This window comes from Gorilla gorilla, chromosome 16 (genome assembly GCF_029281585.2).
Source record: "Gorilla gorilla gorilla isolate KB3781 chromosome 16, NHGRI_mGorGor1-v2.1_pri, whole genome shotgun sequence".
NCBI lineage: Eukaryota > Metazoa > Chordata > Mammalia > Primates > Hominidae > Gorilla > Gorilla gorilla.
Window position 1 is genome coordinate 102,106,761 of NC_073240.2, and position 18,814 is coordinate 102,125,574.

The following is an 18,814-nucleotide window of genomic DNA, read 5'->3' on the forward strand; positions in this document are numbered from 1 at the left end:
AGGAGTGAACTTCCCGGGCCACAGAGGATGTGCAGCTTTGGTAGATTCTCCCAAACCATTTCCCATGAGTTGTACCAATCATCACTCCCACCAGGAGTTCATTCACCACTTTTTGATGGGCAACAAGGGTTCAATCTCATCATTGAAAGCAAAGTCTCAACTGTTCGCAAAAGGGGGACACGAAGACTTAGTAGCAGGAGAGATAGAAAAAAAATAATTAAAAGGGAAAAAGCTACCCCCAAGAAAGGACCTGGCCCAGGCTGAACAAGCTCTGGCAGCCCTGGGGCATTGCTGTGGTAACCGTTTCCCACCCTTGCTGCCCAGGAGGAGGGGCAGTGGCTCTGGAGGGGAAGCTCAGTCCCTCGGGGCTTTCCACCTCATGCACATGGACAGACAAGGCTTTCCTGGGGTCAGGCCACCTCCAGCACCCTCCAGCCCAGTTCTCAGCCACATAGAGCATCACTTGTAGGACGAGACTGCTGGCTCCGGTAAGTCCCCTGAACTTTTCTTTAGGTCAAATTCCATGTGTTCTCTCTTTCCAATACTTTTTCCAATTATTGACCAAAAAGTAAATAGTAAGGCTATGTCAGGAAATCTGCTGCCTTGTGGCCAGCAACCCTCCCCAGCCCACAGTGGCCCCACTGCACTCTGTGTGCCTGTCCTCTGGGCCAGCACTGCCCCGGCCCTCCCCACTTACACGCAGCCCCCCGAGGGTCCCAGAAGGGAGCCTTCAGTCACTGAGCTCTCACTAGGCCAGAATTCCAGGAAAGGTGAGAACCCAAAACACCTCCCCTATCTACCCCAGCTGTTCTAGAAATACAGGAGATGGAGGTTAACAGAAGATCACTGACCTTCCTGACAGCTTTTCTAAACAACCAGGGCAGGGTCATTTTCTACATGTGGTATTCTCACGGCTCCCTCTCCAAATTGAGGATGCCCCACTGACGTCTGTGTGGGCCGTCAAAGGGTGTGTGTGAAAATCTTCCTGCCCATCGCAGGCTAGAGCCTCTGGGTCAAGCCCGTGGCCAGGCGAGCCTTGCCCATCTCCTGACTCCCTCACTCAATTTGCCGACTTCCTGTTGGGCTTTCTCTTAGGGCCTTTACTCTGTCCTCTCTGTCTCTGGCTCTGATCGTTTCAAATTGCTGCCGGGAGTCTCACATGTACCAGGATGGATAGCAGAGCCTTAGTCCTGAAGTTTCACTCATAACTCAAAGGGATAGGTATATTTTGTTGTAGCGCAAAATCGATTCCCATCCCCTGGGAAGCTTGTGTGTTTAGTGTGTACTTAGGTAGTGAGGAGCCCACCTGCTCACTAACTTTCTGCACAAGGAGCATTTCTGTCTGCCCGGGCAGAGACCCCTGACTCCAACAGGCCACACCCACCAGTGGTGAAGTGTGCTCAGCCAGGGAGGAAGTTCTTATGGGTAGGAAGAGTTTCAAATCTTCCTTGACAGCCCACACAGCTGTCAGAGGGCATCCTCAGTTTGGAGAGGGGGCCACAGAATATTAAGGTTTAAAGACGCCAAAGGCTCATGTGCTTCCCTTCCTTCTCTCTCTTTGTCTCTGTTTACCATGAGACTGTTTTGAAAGGTGTGCACTCTCCTCCTCTTACCCTCCTGGGGCTTCTCCTCCTGTCTCAGTTGGAGAGGGACAGGGACAGATGCAGAGGCCCCCGGATACAAATGAAGAGCCTGGGCTGAACCAGGGCCAGATGGGCCTGCAGCCCTGTGTATTGGTCCCAGTATCCGGATGGTCACCTGGGGAACTTGTGTAGGTGTGGTGGTTTTAAGATATGACCCCAGATTCTTTGACGCTCCTTTCTTCAAGAGGTGGAGCTTAATTTCCCTCTGCTTAAATGTAGGCTGGATTTAGTGCCTTGCTTCTCGTGCATAAAATAAAGCAGAGGTCATGTGTGTGAGGTCATAAACAGTACTGCAGTTTCCTGCTTGTTCTCCTTCTCTCTCTCTCATATCATTAGCTCTGGGACAAACCAGCTTCTATGTCGTGAGTACACTCAGGCAGCTCATTGGAGAGATCTGCAGGGTAAAGCAATGAGGCCTCCTGCCAGTAGCCATGTGAGTGGCATCTTAGAGCCAGACCCTCCAGCCCCAGTCAAGCCTTCAGATGCCTGCAGCCCTGGCTGACATTTTAACCACAACTTCATGAGAGATTCTGAGCCAGAGTCACCCAGCTAAGCTGCTCCCGGGTTGCTGGGTGAGAAAAATGAATGGTTATGATTTTAAACCACTAGGTTTTGGAGTCATTTGTTACACAGCAACAGATAACTAAAACAGGAGGTTATTAGTACTACTCACCAATTATTTCTGGTTCTAGCTTCCAGAATCACGGTAGGATGACCTCTCTCCCCTGCTTGGAAGTTATGTATATCCACGCAACTTTGAAATTGAGTAAGACTGGGATGTGTCATCCCCAAGAGGGCACTTCAAGAGCCAGTGTGCCATCACAACCTCTTTCTCTCCCTCTATCAAACCAGTTACCAGTGTTATAAATAATGAGACCGTGCTCTATCAGCTTGGGGCCAGGGGTTGGGGTGATGTGGAGCAGAGCTGTTATCTGATCCACCATGGATGTGTAGCAGCGGAAGAAGCAAGCCGTGTGCTGTTTAAGCACCCACATTTTGGGTGTTACTGCAGCACAACCTCAACTATACTGACTGATGCAGGTGAGGATACACAGGGATCCTCTGTCCCTCCACCCCCAGCTCTTCATGCTCTTTGGGCCCAGGAAAGCCAGTATCTCCATTGAGGTCAGCAGGATCATGCCCTTGATGTGGGTTCCCTGTCCCCTGCCGAGGGAAGGGCCCTCCACCGTGTCCACACCTGGATAAAAAGTGAGGAGCTTGGTTCAGGAGTGGGCTGGGGGCCTGGCCTGGTCATCACAACCTCTCTGTTTAGAACCCCGTGGATGGGAAAGGCTTCCATGGCAGTAAGAGGAGTGGAAGGTGTTAAGTAACGGCCCATGTGATCCAGTTCTGAAAACCACAAAGTCAACAGTGATTGATCCTTTGCTTTCTTTTCCAGAACCGTAGAGAATTTGGGGAAAATACTGTCTGGCCACCCAGAAAACAAAGACCAGTTAGGATTTGTTTTATTTTCTCTTCTTCCCAGATCAATCCACAGTTCTCCAGGGACCCATTGTGGTTTTGTGCTTCCTCTGTGCCTGTTCTGCTCCTCTCCATGCACCCCCACTTCCCCAGCCCCTCCCAGTCCCCTCAACGGTCCTTCTGGTCAGCCCCACAGCCCCCTCTCTGCCCCACAGTCCTCAGGCTCCAGCTTCCTCGTTAGGAAGTGTTAGAAAGTTGCTGGAGTGAGAAATGAGCCTGTGAAACTCGTTGTCCTAATTAAACTTCCACAAGGAGAGTGACAAGAGGCGACGGGGAGGAAACGGTGCCACCACCAAGGTCTCAGCCTGGGCCCAGGTCGAGGAAGGCCTTTGTCCTGCAGAACAAAAGCCACTGTTTGCACGTGTTAAACTTCATCAAACTTCAACAGACCCAGGTGCAAAACCCCACATCCCAAATGCCATCCGGGCTTATGCCACCTTCCCGAGCATGGACCGTCCCTAGCCGTCAACCCTAATCAGGGCCATGCCCCACATCAAAGCTGCACTCCCTCCACAGACAGCTTCTGCTCTGAGATGCATTGTTCCTGTGACTTCCTACACTCGGCCCTTGTCTGACGAATTAGGGCATGGAGCCCCCCATGGCACAGCTGGTTCCTGCTGGCATTGTTAATGAGGTAGGAAGGGCGCGTTTGTCTGAGCCTGGGACTAACATAATCACATAAAGTTGTTGCTTTGGAATAGATGGAGCTGCCCCAGAGTCAGTTTTCTTGGAAGCAACGCAAAGCACAGCTTCCTGGGAGAAGACACAATGCCTCCTATTGTCTCTGCCACTTCCCCTCCAGCCTCGCAGCATTTCTGCGTCTCCTCGGGAGCCACTGCCCTGTGCAAGAGCTGTTTGCTGATGCCCAGCCGTGGTTTCCAAAACTCCCATGAGAAGTCGTTTCTGTCCACAGTCATTGTTTCCAGACCAGCCGAGCCAACTGGGGAGGAGAGGCCAGGCCCAGGGAGAGCAGTAAGAGGCCCAGCTTGCAACACAGGCCCCCGGCGGCTGGAGTCGGCTCATGGATTGCTGGGGGGCAGCTGGTGCCAGCCCTGCTAGACATGTCCAGGGTTGGGGCAGAGGCCAGGGTGGCTCTCATCCACAACGAGGCTCCAGGAAGAGCCTCCAGAGGGCCCAGGTCCCTGGAGGAAGACAGAGTGTGGATTATCCAGTGAGTCCTCAGAGTGCTCCAGGGAGACTCTACCCCTAGGCCCTCATCCTACCTAGGACTGAGGCAGCCATCTGGGTCTCTGCTTCCCTAACCACTTCCTCCTCCACCCGACCATCACCTAGTCTCAAGGACTTGGGCAGCTTCTGGAAGTGGCTGAGACTGGAAGAATGTTGTCACACCTACCAGATATCCCTACGTGTATCTCTACCACCCCCACTACATATTCTGAAGAACCAAGGTGAGCTGGGGGAGTCCCCAGGCCAGCAGGGCAAGGCCTGGGCAGGAATGGAGTGAGGAAGTGAGAAGTGGGGATCTTGGGGGTGGGCGGGCTGTGGGGCTGGGCTGTGCTGAGCACTGGGCAGGAGGCGGGAGGTGGCAATGGAAGCGACAGCTCCCCATCTTCCCCGGCTGCATACGTGAGGGGTTCTGCTGCATTCACTGAGTCACCAAAGGACACTGGAAGGCCATCAGGATTTTTGGGTGACCAAGACATGGCTCCCCTCTTACTGCCTGTGAGGAGACAGGCATGTGAACACCCAAGTCTAACCCAAGCTGAGTTGACTGAGGGCCATTTAAAGATTCCACAGAGGCTGAGAGCAGTGGCTCATGCCTGTAATCCCAGCACTTTGGGAGGCCAAGGCAGGTGGATCACTTGAGGTCAGGAGCTCGAGACCAGCCTGGCCAACACGGTGAAACCCCGTCTCTACTAAAAATACAAAAATTAGCCAGGCATGGTGGTGCACACCAGTAGTCCCAGCTACTCAGGAGGCTGAGGCAGGAGAATCGCTGGAACCCAGGAGGCAAAGGTTGCAGTGAGCCACGATCACACCACAGCACTCCAGCCTAGGCGACAGAGCGAGACTCCGTCTCGAAAATAAACAAATAAATAAAGGTTCCAAGGATGGTCTGGAGGACAAACAAAGGAGGAGATTTGGTGCAGGAGTTAGGACAAAGACTCCTGGGAGAGCAGCCCTCACTTGGGGCCATAGTGAATGAATGGGGGCCTTTTGCAGAAGGGAAATGGAGGACATGTGTGGTGAAGGTTTTGCTGAAGCATCTCTTATAAAAGGGGAAAAGCACTTGCTCTCCTCCCAGCTCTGGCTCAGCCTCTCTCTCTTCAAGTCCCTGGCATCCCTGGAAAACCATGATTTTTCCATTCTGCAGCCAGCCCAGGCACCTCCTCCCACCCCCGCACACTGCAGTCTGGTGTGTGTGGTGGGCACACATAGAACACTTGCTGGTCTTGAAAATGAAGCCATCTTTTGGGGCCCCTAGAAATCAAAGAGACCCACTTAGCCAAGAAATCACTCTTGGACACCAGCGAGGGTGAGATCACTTGATAGGTATTTTGCCGTGTGTTTCTTTTTAACTATATAAAAAACAAAAGGGTGGATGTGCAAACCCAACCCAAGAATACCTTGGCTCAGGCTCAACTAGATGAAACTTTTAAAAATGATTTAATGTTATGTTAGACTGTTGCATATTAAAGCGATGTAATGCCTTCTAAGAAACGAGAGTCAGATCCTGAAAGCGATGACTTGGGTAAATGTAAGGAGTTATAACTCACTTTTCAAGAGAGCAACTATAAACATTTTGCCCAATATGTACAGACCTCTAATGACAGTGTGCAAAGACTCTTTCGTTCCCAGATTATGAGGCTGCCACTTTCTCCTCCCCTTCCTGAGCCGCACTTTTCTAAACAGCAACTGTGGGGGCAGGGGGATGGGAAGCTCATGAGAGAAGGAAATATTTGGGACCGTGTCGGCCAGTGGAATGGGGCTTGTGGTCACCGTGTTACAGAGTCAAATCACTTCCCAGTAAACACCAGTTTCCGATGGCTCTCTGGCCAGGGTTGGCCGGGGACGAGCAGGGAGTATATGTGTCGGGTACGTTGCGTCACAAGCTGTGCAGCTGTGTAGGCCTCTCTGTCCAGAGGCATTAATGGAAAATGATTGGGCACCCAGCCCACAGCAGATGCGCTGAGGAATCCAGCCAGGGGGAGCTGGGATGCAGCGGGACTGGGGACACGCAGGGCCTGGCTGAGAAGCCTCGCAAGGTAACCACAGGCGGAAACCTGAAAAATGAAGATGTTCCCACCAGTTCCAGAAAACAGGGCTAACTTAAAATGCAGCCCCTTTCCTTGAAGTGGACTTGGCAGGCCGCAGGTGTTGAAAGGCAAAAGAAAAAAAAGAAGGAAAGAAAAAGAAAAAGAAAACAGCATGTTTTACATTTATCTAGCCTGCATTTCTAATGGATTCCCTTCAGACCCCCTCACGTGCTGAACTGATGTGTGAGATCAGAACAAAAGGAATTTCGAGGAGTCATTGGTATGGGCCCCAGAGCTAAGGAGATCGCAATTTGAAAATACTGTTTCATGCACTTATTAGACTAAATCAGCAAACAGAGAGCAGCGTGCCAGGTCCTCCTGGAAGTTGCCAGAAGTCTCATGGCTGTAGCCTCCCTGGATGCTGCTTCAGGGGGTCCCCTGGACCCCTCAACCCAGAAGAGGAAGGCGAGGATCCATCTCTCCTTGTTTTAAGAGTTCCTCTTTTCCCCGCTTTATGTCTCAGAGCCCTAGCTCCTCCGTGTCCCTCATCTGTCAAGTCCGCTCTCAGGGAAAAGCGGAAACTCACTCAGTCCCAAAGGTGAATGGTAACCTCAGCTTCTTCTCAGGGTGGGAGGGGAGGCCCGTGTTTTTCCAGATCCTAAGCTAAAGTAAGCTCATGCTAAACAGATGAGGGAATTACGCTGAGGGGGAAGAGGTTCACACTGGACTCCTGTGAATTCCTTGAAGGATTCATGAGATTTCTCACCTCTGGGTTTTCTGTGGGGGTTGAGTCTCTCCATCTGTAATGCTCTTTGTCTAATTGGCTCACACTTTCTTTCTGCTGAATAATGTCACTTCTGTGCTTGGGAGTGGTCCCTGGGGTAGAGGATGCCAGTTGCCAAGCAAAACCTATTCCCCTTTCTTCTTGACTGACAGACCCTTACATTATTGGGGCAGCTAAAGCACTACATTTCCCAAGTTTGCAGACATCTGTGGCCAAGCGGGTGTAAGCAGAAGACTTTAGGGGTAGAGGATGCCTCAGAGAAAGTTATTTGAAAGGGGGATAATTAAACCAGGAGGTGAACTTTCTTCTTTGCCCTTCCCCCATGGAATGTGGCCATGATGGTTGGAGCTCCAGCAGCCATCTTGGGACCAATGTGAGGATGGACATTACAAGCTAAGAGGGCTGAGCAGAAAGAAAGAAGACATCAGACTCTGATGAGTGACTGTGGAGCTGCCTTGCCAGTCCTAGACTGCCCAAGGCTGTATTTCTCTCAGGTGAAAATAAACCTGTATCCTCTTTAACTGATGTTGTTTCTAGTCTTCATCACTTGCAGCTGAACTAAACCAAAGTAAGCCCTCCCCTTTCTGCACTTCTCCATACAACTACTCACATTTGCAGATTCTCATTCCATGTCTGTCTTCTCCCCGCCATATACCAGCTATGAGATCAGTGGTTTGTCTGCAGTGCCGTCTGCAGGAGCCTCAGTGCCTGGTGTGGCATCTGGCACATAAGAACAGGCCTGTAAATGTTTGCTGAACGAGATGCCCCTGCAACATGGCTCTGCCAATGGGCTGGCACACCTGAACCCTGCTTCCATGGCGTTAAACAAGATTTAAGGATATCCGGGGCTGGGTGCAGTAGCTCATGCCTATAATCCCAGCCCTTTGGGAGGCCAAGGCGGGCAGATCACTTGAGGTCAGGACTTCGAGACCATCCTGGTCAACATGGTGAAACTCCGTCTTTACAAAAATTAGCCAGGCATGGTGGCGTGTGCCTGTAATCCCAGCTACTCAGGAGGCTGAGGCAGGAGAATCTCTTGAGCTCAGGAGGTGGAGGTTGCAGTGAGCCAAGATTGGGCCACTGCACTCCAGCCTGGGCAACAGAGTTAGACTCCATCTCAAAAAAAAAAAAAAAAAAAAAAAAAAAGATTTAAGGATATCAGGAGCCAGGGCCCATGAGAGGTCAGTGTTTAGACTAATTAGGGCACAGGAGAGGGAAAACCACCTATTTGCATTTATTTATAAGAAAACCGGCTATTTTTGAGCACCCTCCATGTGCCAGGAGCTGCATTGAGACTTAACAGAAAATCTTTCCGATCCTCACCGTGGGGGTGATGCAGGCAGCTGGCATTCCTGACTTTAGGTTATACCCATGTCGTGTGATCTGTCCCTGCTTAGCAAACTGCCCCTGAGCTCAGAGCTTAAAACAACAGGCATTTTTTGAATTTCTCATGATTCTAAGGGTTCACTGGGGCTCAACTAGAGGGTCCCTCTGCTGGTCTTGTTTGGGGTCTCATCCAGCTGCAGTCAGGTGGCGGCAGTGGCTGGACCTCCAAGGTGACTGCATTCACCTCCCTGGAGCTTTGGCAGGAGTGCCTGGGAGGCTGGGCTCAGCTAGGACATTGGGACACCTGAGCCTGTCTGTCTCTCCTTGGGGTGCTAGGGCCTCTCCCTCTGCACATGGATTTTCCATGTGGTCTCTCCTGAAGGCTACCTGGACTTCCTACATGGACGCTCAGGCCCCCAAAAGTACAGAGGCAGAAGTTGCCCAGTTTCCCAAGGATCAGGCCTGGAACTGGCCTGCCATGACTCAGCACTCTGTAGTTGACGCAGTGGCCGGACCAACCCAGAGTTAGCATTGCCGGGGACCGTACAGAGACATGAACACCAGGAGGCTCCATTCGTGGAGCCCATCACCAGGGACTAGCTGCTGCCCCATGAGTAGGTGTGACTGAATTTTATAGGTGAGGAGGCTGAGAGAGAGGCAAAAGAGCTTGAAGGTCCCACACCACTGAGGGGGAGAATGGAACCCAGAGCAACCCACCTCCCTTGCCTGCCTTCTTTCCTCCTCCATACTCAGCCTCTTGAGCAAAGGAATGCTCCTGAAGGTGCATTTGAGGCCAGAACTCTGCCCCAAGAGCACACTGTCAAGGGCTGCCTGCATGGGGTTGAGGATGGTCTCTAATTCATGTGTTTCATGAGTCGTTTATAGCAGGAGAGAGCCCTGGGAAAATGTCACGAAGATGAAAGCTGACTTAACAGATGGGCTGACACACGGAGGCTCAGGGACATCCACACTCCGTACCCACAACCGTGGGCTTCTCTCTGTTCACTCCATCTCATTCTTTGAGAGTCTGCATTATTATCTCAGATTAAAGCAAACTCACACCTGCACCTTCTCCAACCAGAGATTTCTCACTTGAATCTCTGCAGGTGCAACAGGAACCTGGGGCCTCAAGAGCCGAGGTGCTCAGGAGGGGCAGCGTGACTCCAGGGCTCGGAAGGAGCCTGAGGCCTCAAGAGCTGAGGGGCAGCATGACTCCAGGGCTCGGAAGGATCCCCTCAGGTAAGGTCCCCTCAAAGCCTGAGAGTTCCCTTTGTCTACAACTCATCTATTTTGCCCAAATATGTTTTTGGACACGGCAGTTCCCAGATAAGAGCAGGCTCGGCCCCCTGGCCTCAGAGCTCAGCCTTCAGGGTAGGGCAGGAGAAAGAATGTAATCAGAGTTATGGCTTAATGAAGTGAACCGTAATAACCATAAACAGACAGTTTGGGATTTGGTTTGTTATTTTGTACAAGGCAGTACCTTTCAATAGCAACTGGTGTTAGGGCCAAGCTTAAACATTTTCATCTCACCAACAAAAAAACAGTGATCCCATTGTTACACTACACTTTCCCACCTTAAAATGGGATTGGTTTTGTGGATTGGGAAAGTTACCAAAAATAAGTTTCTTCAATCACAAAGGTTAGCAGAAAGGAAGTTGCTGGATTGTTGCTAGATTGCTAGGAAGCTGCTAGATGAGAGGGGCCTATAGGTAAGCAGTATCTGTTACAGACAATGTGTGCCAGGCCACCTACCTCAAACTTTTTTCCTATTTAATCCATGTAATAGATACCAAATCCTTCACAACTTAAGGCTAAAAAGTAAGTTTGCTTATGAGTCCCTATATGCAACGTAAAATAGAGATTGTTCTATGTACTAGCTTATGGCTGCAAACTACATTTTAAGAAAAGCATAACCAGGCCGGGCGCAGTGGTTCATGCCTGTAATCCCAGCACTTTGGGAGGCCAAGGCGGGCGGATCACCTGGGGTCAGGAGTTTGAGACCAGTCTGACCAACATGGAGAAACCCTGTCTCTACTAAAAATACAAAAATTAGCTGGGTGTGGTGGCACGTGCCTGTAGTCCCAGCTACCCGGGAGGCTGAGACAGGAGAATCACCTGAATCCAGGAGGCAGAGGTTGCAGGGAGCCAAGATTGTGTCACTGCACTCCAGCCTGGGCAACAGAGCAAGACTCTGCCTCAAAAAAAAAAAAAAAAGAAAGAAAGAAAAAAGAAAAGCATAACCAAAAGTGTTTCCCTTCTTGAGACCACACCCCAAATACAACATGCCCAGGTGGTTGTGCCACACAGCCTGACAGTGCAGCTTCCTGAGCACCAGTGTAAGATGGAGGGAGACAGGTGGGGGTGTGAATGCTCTCCAACCCACCTCGGGAGGAATTCTACTACCTCTAAAAGATTGGTGGCCTTTATTTTGTGTCCCAACATAGAGGCAGGATACTACCTAGCAACAGCAAAGTCAAGCCTACTTTCAGCATTTTCAGAGTTTGAAGCCATTTGGTGACTGTCTGAGGAGTTGTCCGTCTTTAAAGCACACCCTAAAAATACCTTCTGCCGGAGATGCTAGGACTGGGCAGAAATGGCAGGCCAGCAGGATGACGGGCCACCAAGCTCCCAGCCCCAGGGCCCCAGCACAGTCGGCATATTCTCGCCCAGATGCAAAGCTGGAACTCCCTGGAGCTTTCAATATGGTTACAACAATGCTGCCGGCTTTTATTTTGCCAAAATAGAGTGACAACACAGAGGCCCAACCACACAATCTTAGACATTTCCCTCTTTTTAAAAACCTTCCCTATACCCAAGAGGACCATCCCTTACCTCTACTCTTTCCACTCCAGGATGTCATTAACATCTTGAATTCATCACTCATTATTCTACCAGACATAGTTATTCTCTCCATTACATTACAGACTCTTTGAGGGATGTCTTATTTTTCTGTAGTTATGGTGCCTAGCTCCTAAAATGCTTTGTAACTGAGCAAAAAACCCTTTGGCTTACCAGAAGTCCACTCTGTTCAGGATTAACCATTCTACCTCTTACAAGATACAAACCAAGAGGGTGCTTTGGCACAGGCCTGGGGTCATGGGTTTCCACATGGCATGGAAGAAGGCATCCCAGGCTGGGAGTCAGGTGGCCTGGGCTCCTCCACCCTCGCTAACAGCTAACTCCATGGCCACGGACACACACTTGTGACACAGGTGCAGAGTTTCTAAAGACTTAGGTTTTGGAGATCTCTCTGGTCTCCGCCAGGGATACGACACTATGCTAAGCACTGACAGGGTTACTTCATCTGTAAACGTCCCAGGCATGGGTGGGAAAACAAGCAGAACTTGTTTTTTATGACACCAACCTAAGGCCTCATTTTAATTTGTTCTGGAAAGACTATTAGTCCTGATGCATTCACTGCAAATCTGCTAATAAACTATCCAACTCCTAGTTGGTGAAGGTGCCAATTTTGAGTATTTGGGGACCCCTTGCAATAGTAGGTACCAAGCTGTCTTGGGTTAATGACGCCACCTGGTGGCTGGTGTCGGGGTGGGCGAGTCCCCTGCATTTTTGCGCTTCAGTTCTAGAATCAGGAGTCCATCAGCAAACAAAGAGGAAATGTATAATCAGGGCCATAAAGATGACAGAAAGGGATGTGGGAGGGAAGGGTGAGGTCGTGGGGTTTCAGACAGACTGGTCAGGGGAGGCCTCTCTGAGGGGGCGGCATTTAAGCTGAGACTTTCCTGAGGAGAGATCAGTCATGCAAAGATCTGAGGAAAAGAGCACTCCAGGCGGGAGCAGTGGTGATCGCAAAGGCCCTGAGTTGAAGTGAGTGATTCTGTTTTAGCAACAGAGGGCACCCTGGCCAGCCAGCACCGAGGCAGTGTAGAGGGAGATCTTGGGAGTCCTTGCTGCGGGGGGGCAGCTGATTCTGAGCGGAAAGGGATTGGGAATTGGGCAGGAGAGTGGTGTGGCACTAGGCTTTATTCCTTCATTCTCCGGGTCATTCCTCATGCTTTAGTTAGTTCCACTTCAGAAGGTATTCCTTCGTTCGGGTATCACAGAAAAATTTCTCTTCCCTCAGTCAATTTTCCATTCCATTCCATTGGGACCAATCACAAGGCTAACCTTGGCCAATACATGCGCCGTAGCCTTGGAGACCCCTCCTTGAGCAGCTGAAGGGTGACCACACACCCAGCCAGCACCAGCACCAGCACCCCCACCTGGAGAGGTCCATTTCCTTAACATCCCAGCACAGGGACACCATGCTGTCCCCATAGCTGTGCACTGCCAAGCCACCCACTTTTGCAGAGAAGGAAGCTGAGGGTTAGAGACCTCCGCCAGGTACCCCAGGGGTTAGAGATGCAAGTGCCGGAGCCGGGGAGCCTGGAACTAGCTACTGAATCTCTCTCAGTTCATACCGTAAATGGGAGCTCTGTCTAGTAAAGAAGACCGATGGCAAAGAAGAACTACATAAATAAATACATCATTATAATTCTGTGTCTACAAAATCATATGTATATAATAATGTGGCCACCTCCTGAGTTGGAACATGCACAACTCCTAAAGTCAATGCTCTCACGGAGGAGCCTGGGCCACTTCGGGGCGGGGCTGAGTGCCCGAGACAGCCTGCCTGTAGCCTTCATCTCAAACCACTCAGCCTGAGTCAGGGCGGCTGCTCTGAGCCCACGTGGACGGCCCCACCCTGTCCTTGCCTCACCTCTGCAACCTGAGGCTTGGGGCCATCTCAGTCTTCCCATTGCCTGCTTCAACTGTCCTCTGTCCACACTTGTCCCTTTGATGTCCCCTTCAGCCATTCTGGGGAAACACTTTGTCGTGCCCTGTTGCCCCTGGGGCCTCACATCCCAAAGTGGGGCTCTTAGCCTGGTAAGATTCATTGCAGCCTCTCCGACAGGCACAGGGCCTAACTTCCACTGTACAGAGGGTCCCTCCTTCTTCCCCAGAGTATACATCCCATCTCAGTGAGCCTGCCTTCCTCAAGCCCCAGAATTCAAGAGCAATGTAAAGAGCAATTTGCATGCGATATAATGAAGATACAACCTCTTGTTAATAGGGTTGCCCTGGTACTTCTAGACTCTCATCTTATAAAAGTGTGTTGATTAAAATCCTTCAAAAACACTCCCTTGGGTATAGCTGTAAGGAGCCTCTAAACAGTGGGGGCAGTTGGGATCTTGACTGGGACCAGTACTGGGCTATCCTTGGTCTCACAGTAGAAGGTGATGTCATCTCCACCCTGAAAATAAACAGAGAACAAGAAAAAGAGGAGCTCGTTTCAGCCATTCTGACAAGGTGGGCTCTTGGTGGGGCAGAGATTGCTTTTCCTAAGAGGCCAGGTATTAGCCAGACCAGAGCCTGGTGGCCTTCTCATACCGTGATGTGTATTTGAAGCTCCTGGGTGGGGCTTTTGTCAACCTGCAGATTCCGGCTCCATAAGTCTAGGGCAGGGCCTGGGAGTCTGCATTTCTATCAAGCTCCCAGTAAATGCTCATGCTGCCAGTCTAGGGAGGAGACTTGTCGGTAGCTTGTTGTTAGATACTTGTCAGTAGCTTGTTGGATACTTGTCAGTAACTTGTTAGATACTTGTCAGTAGCTTGTTGGATACTCCTTAGTAGCTTGTTAGATACTCGTTAGTAGCTTGTTAGATACTTGTCAGTAGCTTGTTGGATACTTGTCAGTAGCTTGTTGGATACTCGTTAGTCTTGTTAGATACTCGTCAGTAGCTTGTTGGATACTCGTCAGTAGCTTGTTGGATACTTGTTAGTCTTGTTAGATACTTGTTAGTAGCTTGTTGGATACTTGTCAGTAGCTTGTTGGGTACTTGTCAGTAGCTTGTTGGATACTTGTTAGTCTTGTTGGATACTCGTCAGTAGCTTGTTGGATACTCGTCAGTAGCTTGTTGGATACTCGTCAGTAGCTTGTTGGATACTCGTCAGTAGCTTGTTGGATACTTGTTAGTAGCTTGTTGGATACTTGTCAGTAGCTTGTTGGATACTTGTTAGTAGCTTGTTGGAGACTTGTTAATAGCTTGTTGGATACTCGTTAGTAGCTTGTTGGATACTTGTTAGTAGCTTGTTAGATACTTGTTAGTAGCTTGTTGGATACTTGTCAGTAGCTTGTTGGAGACTCGTTAGTAGCTTGTTGGATACTTGTTAGTAGCTTGTTAGATACTTGTTAGTAGCTTGTTGGATACTTGTCAGTAGCTTGTTGGAGACTCGTTAGTAGCTTGTTGGATACTCGTTAGTAGCTTGTTAGATACTCGTTACTAGCTTGTTGGATACTTGTTAGTCTTGTTGGATACTTGTCAGTAGCTTGTTAGATACTCGTTAGTAGCTTGTTAGATACTTGTCAGTAGCTTGTTGGATACTTGTCAGTAGCTTGTTAGATACTTGTTAGTAGCTTGTTGGATACTTGTCAGTAGCTTGTTGGAGACTTGTCAGTAGCTTGTTGGATACTCGTTAGTAGCTTGTTGGATACTCGTCAGTAGCTTGTTGGATACTCGTCCGTAGCTTGTTAGACACTCGTCAGTAGCTTGTTGGATACTCGTCAGTAGCTTGTTGGATACTTGTTAGTAGCTTGTTAGATACTTGTTAGTAGCTTGTTGGATACTTGTTAGTCTTGTTAGATACTTGTCAGTAGCTTGTTAGATACTCGTTAGTAGCTTGTTAGATACTTGTCAGTAGCTTGTTGGATACTTGTCAGTAGCTTGTTAGATACTCGTCAGTAGCTTGTTGGATACTTGTCAGTAGCTTGTTGGAGACTTGTTAGTAGCTTGTTGGAGACTTGTTAGTCTTGTTGGATACTTGTTAGTAGCTTGTTGGATACTTGTTAGTAGCTTGTTAGATACCCGTCAGTAGCTTGTTAGATACTCGTTAGTAGCTTGTTGGATACTCGTCAGTAGCTTGTTGGATACTCGTCAGTAGCTTGTTGGATACTCGTCAGTAGCTTGTTGGATACTCGTCAGTAGCTTGTTGGATACTCGTCAGTAGCTTGTTGGATACTTGTTAGTCTTGTTAGATACTTGTCAGTAGCTTGTTGGATACCTGTCAGTAGCTTGTTGGGTACTTGTCAGTAGCTTGTTGGATACTCGTTAGTCTTGTTGGATACTCGTCAGTAGCTTGTTGGATACTTGTCAGTAGCTTGTTGGAGACTTGTCAATAGCTTGTTGGATACTCGTTAGTAGCTTGTTGGATACTCGTTAGTAGCTTGTTGGATACTTGTTAGTAGCTTGTTGGAGACTTGTTAATAGCTTGTTGGATACTCGTTAGTAGCTTGTTGGATACTTGTTAGTAGCTTGTTAGATACTTGTCAGTAGCTTGTTGGATACTTGTCAGTAGCTTCTTGGAGACTTGTTAGTAGCTTGTTGGAGACTCGTTAGTAGCTTGTTGGATACTCGTTACTAGCTTGTTGGATACTTGTTAGTCTTGTTAGATACTTGTCAGTAGCTTGTTAGATACTCGTTAGTAGCTTGTTAGAAACTTGTCAGTAGCTTGTTGGATACTTGTCAGTAGCTTGTTGGATACTTGTCAGTAGCTTGTTGGATACTCGTCAGTAGCTTGTTGGATACTCGTCCGTAGCTTGTTGGATACTTGTTAGTAGCTTGTTGGATACTCGTCAGTAGCTTGTTAGATACTTGTCAGTAGCTTGTTGGATACTTGTCAGTAGCTTGTTAGATACTCGTTAGTAGCTTGTTGGATACTCGTTAGTAGCTTGTTAGATACTTGTTAGTAGCTTGTTGGATACTTGTTAGTCTTGTTGGATACTTGTCAGTAGCTTGTTAGATACTCGTTAGTAGCTTGTTAGATACTTGTCAGTAGCTTGTTGGATACTTGTCAGTAGCTTGTTAGATACTTGTCAGTAGCTTGTTGGATACTTGTCAGTAGCTTGTTGGAGACTTGTTAGTAGCTTGTTGGAGACTTGTTAGTCTTGTTGGATACTTGTTAGTAGCTTGTTGGATACCTGTTAGTAGCTTGTTAGATACCCGTCAGTAGCTTGTTAGATACTCGTCAGTAGCTTGTTGGATACTCGTCAGTAGCTTGTTGGATACTCGTCAGTAGCTTGTTGGATACTCGTCAGTAGCTTGTTGGATACTTGTTAGTCTTGTTAGATACTTGTCAGTAGCTTGTTGGATTCTTGTCAGTAGCTTGTTGGGTACTTGTCAGTAGCTTGTTGGATACTCGTTAGTCTTGTTGGATACTCGTCAGTAGCTTGTTGGATACTCGTCAGTAGCTTGTTGGATACTTGTCAGTAGCTTGTTGGAGACTTGTTAGTAGCTTGTTGGATACTCGTTAGTAGCTTGTTGGATACTCGTTAGTAGCTTGTTGGATACTTGTCAGTAGCTTGTTGGATACTCGTCAGTAGCTTGTTGGATACTTGTCAGTAGCTTGTTGGAGACTTGTTAGTAGCTTATTGGAGACTCGTTAGTAGCTTGTTGGATACTTGTTAGTAGCTTGTTGGATACTTGTCAGTAGCTTGTTGGATACTCGTCAGTAGCTTGTTAGATACTTGTTAGTAGCTTGTTGGATACTTGTCAGTAGCTTGTTGGATACTTGTTAGTAGCTTGTTGGATACTTGTTAGTCTTGTTAGATACTTGTCAGTAGCTTGTTAGATACTCGTTAGTAGCTTGTTAGATACTTGTCAGTAGCTTGTTGGATACTCGTTAGTAGCTTGTTGGATACTTGTTAGTAGCTTGTTGGATACTTGTTAGTCTTGTTAGATACTCGTCAGTAGCTTGTTAGATACTCGTTAGTAGCTTGTTGGATACTTGTTAGTAGCTTGTTGGATACTTGTCAGTAGCTTGTTAGATACTTGTTAGTAGCTTGTTGGATACTTGTCAGTAGCTTGTTGGAGACTCGTCAGTAGCTTGTTGGATACTCGTTAGTCTTGTTGGATACTCGTTAGTAGCTTGTTAGATACTTGTTAGTAGCTTGTTGGATACTTGTTAGTCTTGTTGGATACTTGTCAGTAGCTTGTTAGATACTCGTTAGTAGCTTGTTAGATACTTGTCAGTAGCTTGTTGGATACTTGTCAGTAGCTTGTTGGATACTTGTCAGTAGCTTGTTGGATACTTGTCGGTAGCTTGTTGGAGACTTGTTAGTAGCTTGTTGGAGACTTGTTAGTCTTGTTGGATACTTGTTAGTAGCTTGTTGGATACTCGTGAGTAGCTTGTTGGATACTCGTCAGTAGCTTGTTGGATACTCGTCAGTAGCTTGTTGGATACTCGTCAGTAGCTTGTTGGATACTCGTCAGTAGCTTGTTGGATACTCGTCAGTAGCTTGTTGGATACTTGTTAGTCTTGTTAGATACTTGTCAGTAGCTTGTTGGAGACTTGTCAGTAGCTTGTTGGAGACTCGTCAGTAGCTTGTTGGAGACTCGTCAGTAGCTTGTTGGATACTCGTCCGTAGCTTGTTGGATACTCGTCCGTAGCTTGTTGGATACTCGTCCGTAGCTTGTTGGATACTCGTCCGTAGCTTGTTGGATACTCGTCCGTAGCTTGTTGGATACTCGTCCGTAGCTTGTTGGATACTCGTTAGTAGCTTGTTAGATACTCGTTAATAGCTTGTTAGAAGGGCAGAACCCTGAGCCCCACATCAGACCTATGAATGCAACCTGCCTGCCAACAAGATCCCTGGTGACGCCTGTGCGTGTCACCATGTAAGAAGGCCAGTTTCTAGGGCTTGCCTGCATCCTGTGCCCACGAAAGACATCGCTAATCAATCAGGACATTCTGATGAGAGTCAAGCTCCTTGTCTACACAGTGCTGCCAGTGCCCCACCAATGCCTGAGAGGCAGCATGGGGAAGAAACTAAAAAGACTGAGAAGAATCAGCCCTGATACATGGCTAATGAAACAGGAGAGAGAGAAGCGAGTCGGGGCAGAGTTGGGTGTTCAGAAACCCAAAGCCAGATAGATTCCTAGAAGAAGCCCCAAAAGTGTCTGCTGTGTTGCAGTGAAGCACAAATACAAGTGAAGGGATGGGTGTTGGGGGAATGGAGCCTGGCATGAGCCAGAGAAGAGTCTGGAGCTGCTGAAAGCCGCCTGTAGCATGGATCAGAGAGAAGACCGGGAAGAAAGTTCTAGAAGGGTTGAGAAGCTGCCCGCCCAGCTGGAGGCTTCTTGGCCAGGGCTGAAGGAAGAGACTGAAGTCCATCTCCCTAGCAAGAAAGTCTCTCAAGTGACATAAACCGAGCATCCACCATACGCCAGGCAGGGGCTGGCCCTGTCACATCAGCGATCTCAGTTGCATTTCTCATCCCATGAAGGAGGTACCAACATCTTCTACAGACGAGGAATCTGTGACCAAGGGAGATTAAACAATGAGGCTGGCAAATGCCCCGTGGGA

At 48.6% G+C, this 18,814-nt stretch overlaps 1 long non-coding RNA gene across 1 annotated transcript; it reads left to right on the forward strand.

The window, feature by feature from the left end:
• Positions 1 to 3,826: 3,826 nt before the first annotated feature.
• Positions 3,827 to 7,648, forward strand: LOC101134319 (uncharacterized). Its single transcript, XR_004067418.3, has 2 exons — positions 3,827 to 4,534; positions 6,867 to 7,648. It is a non-coding gene; the product is annotated as an uncharacterized lncRNA (long non-coding RNA).
• The last annotated feature ends 11,166 nt before the right edge of the window (positions 7,649 to 18,814 follow it).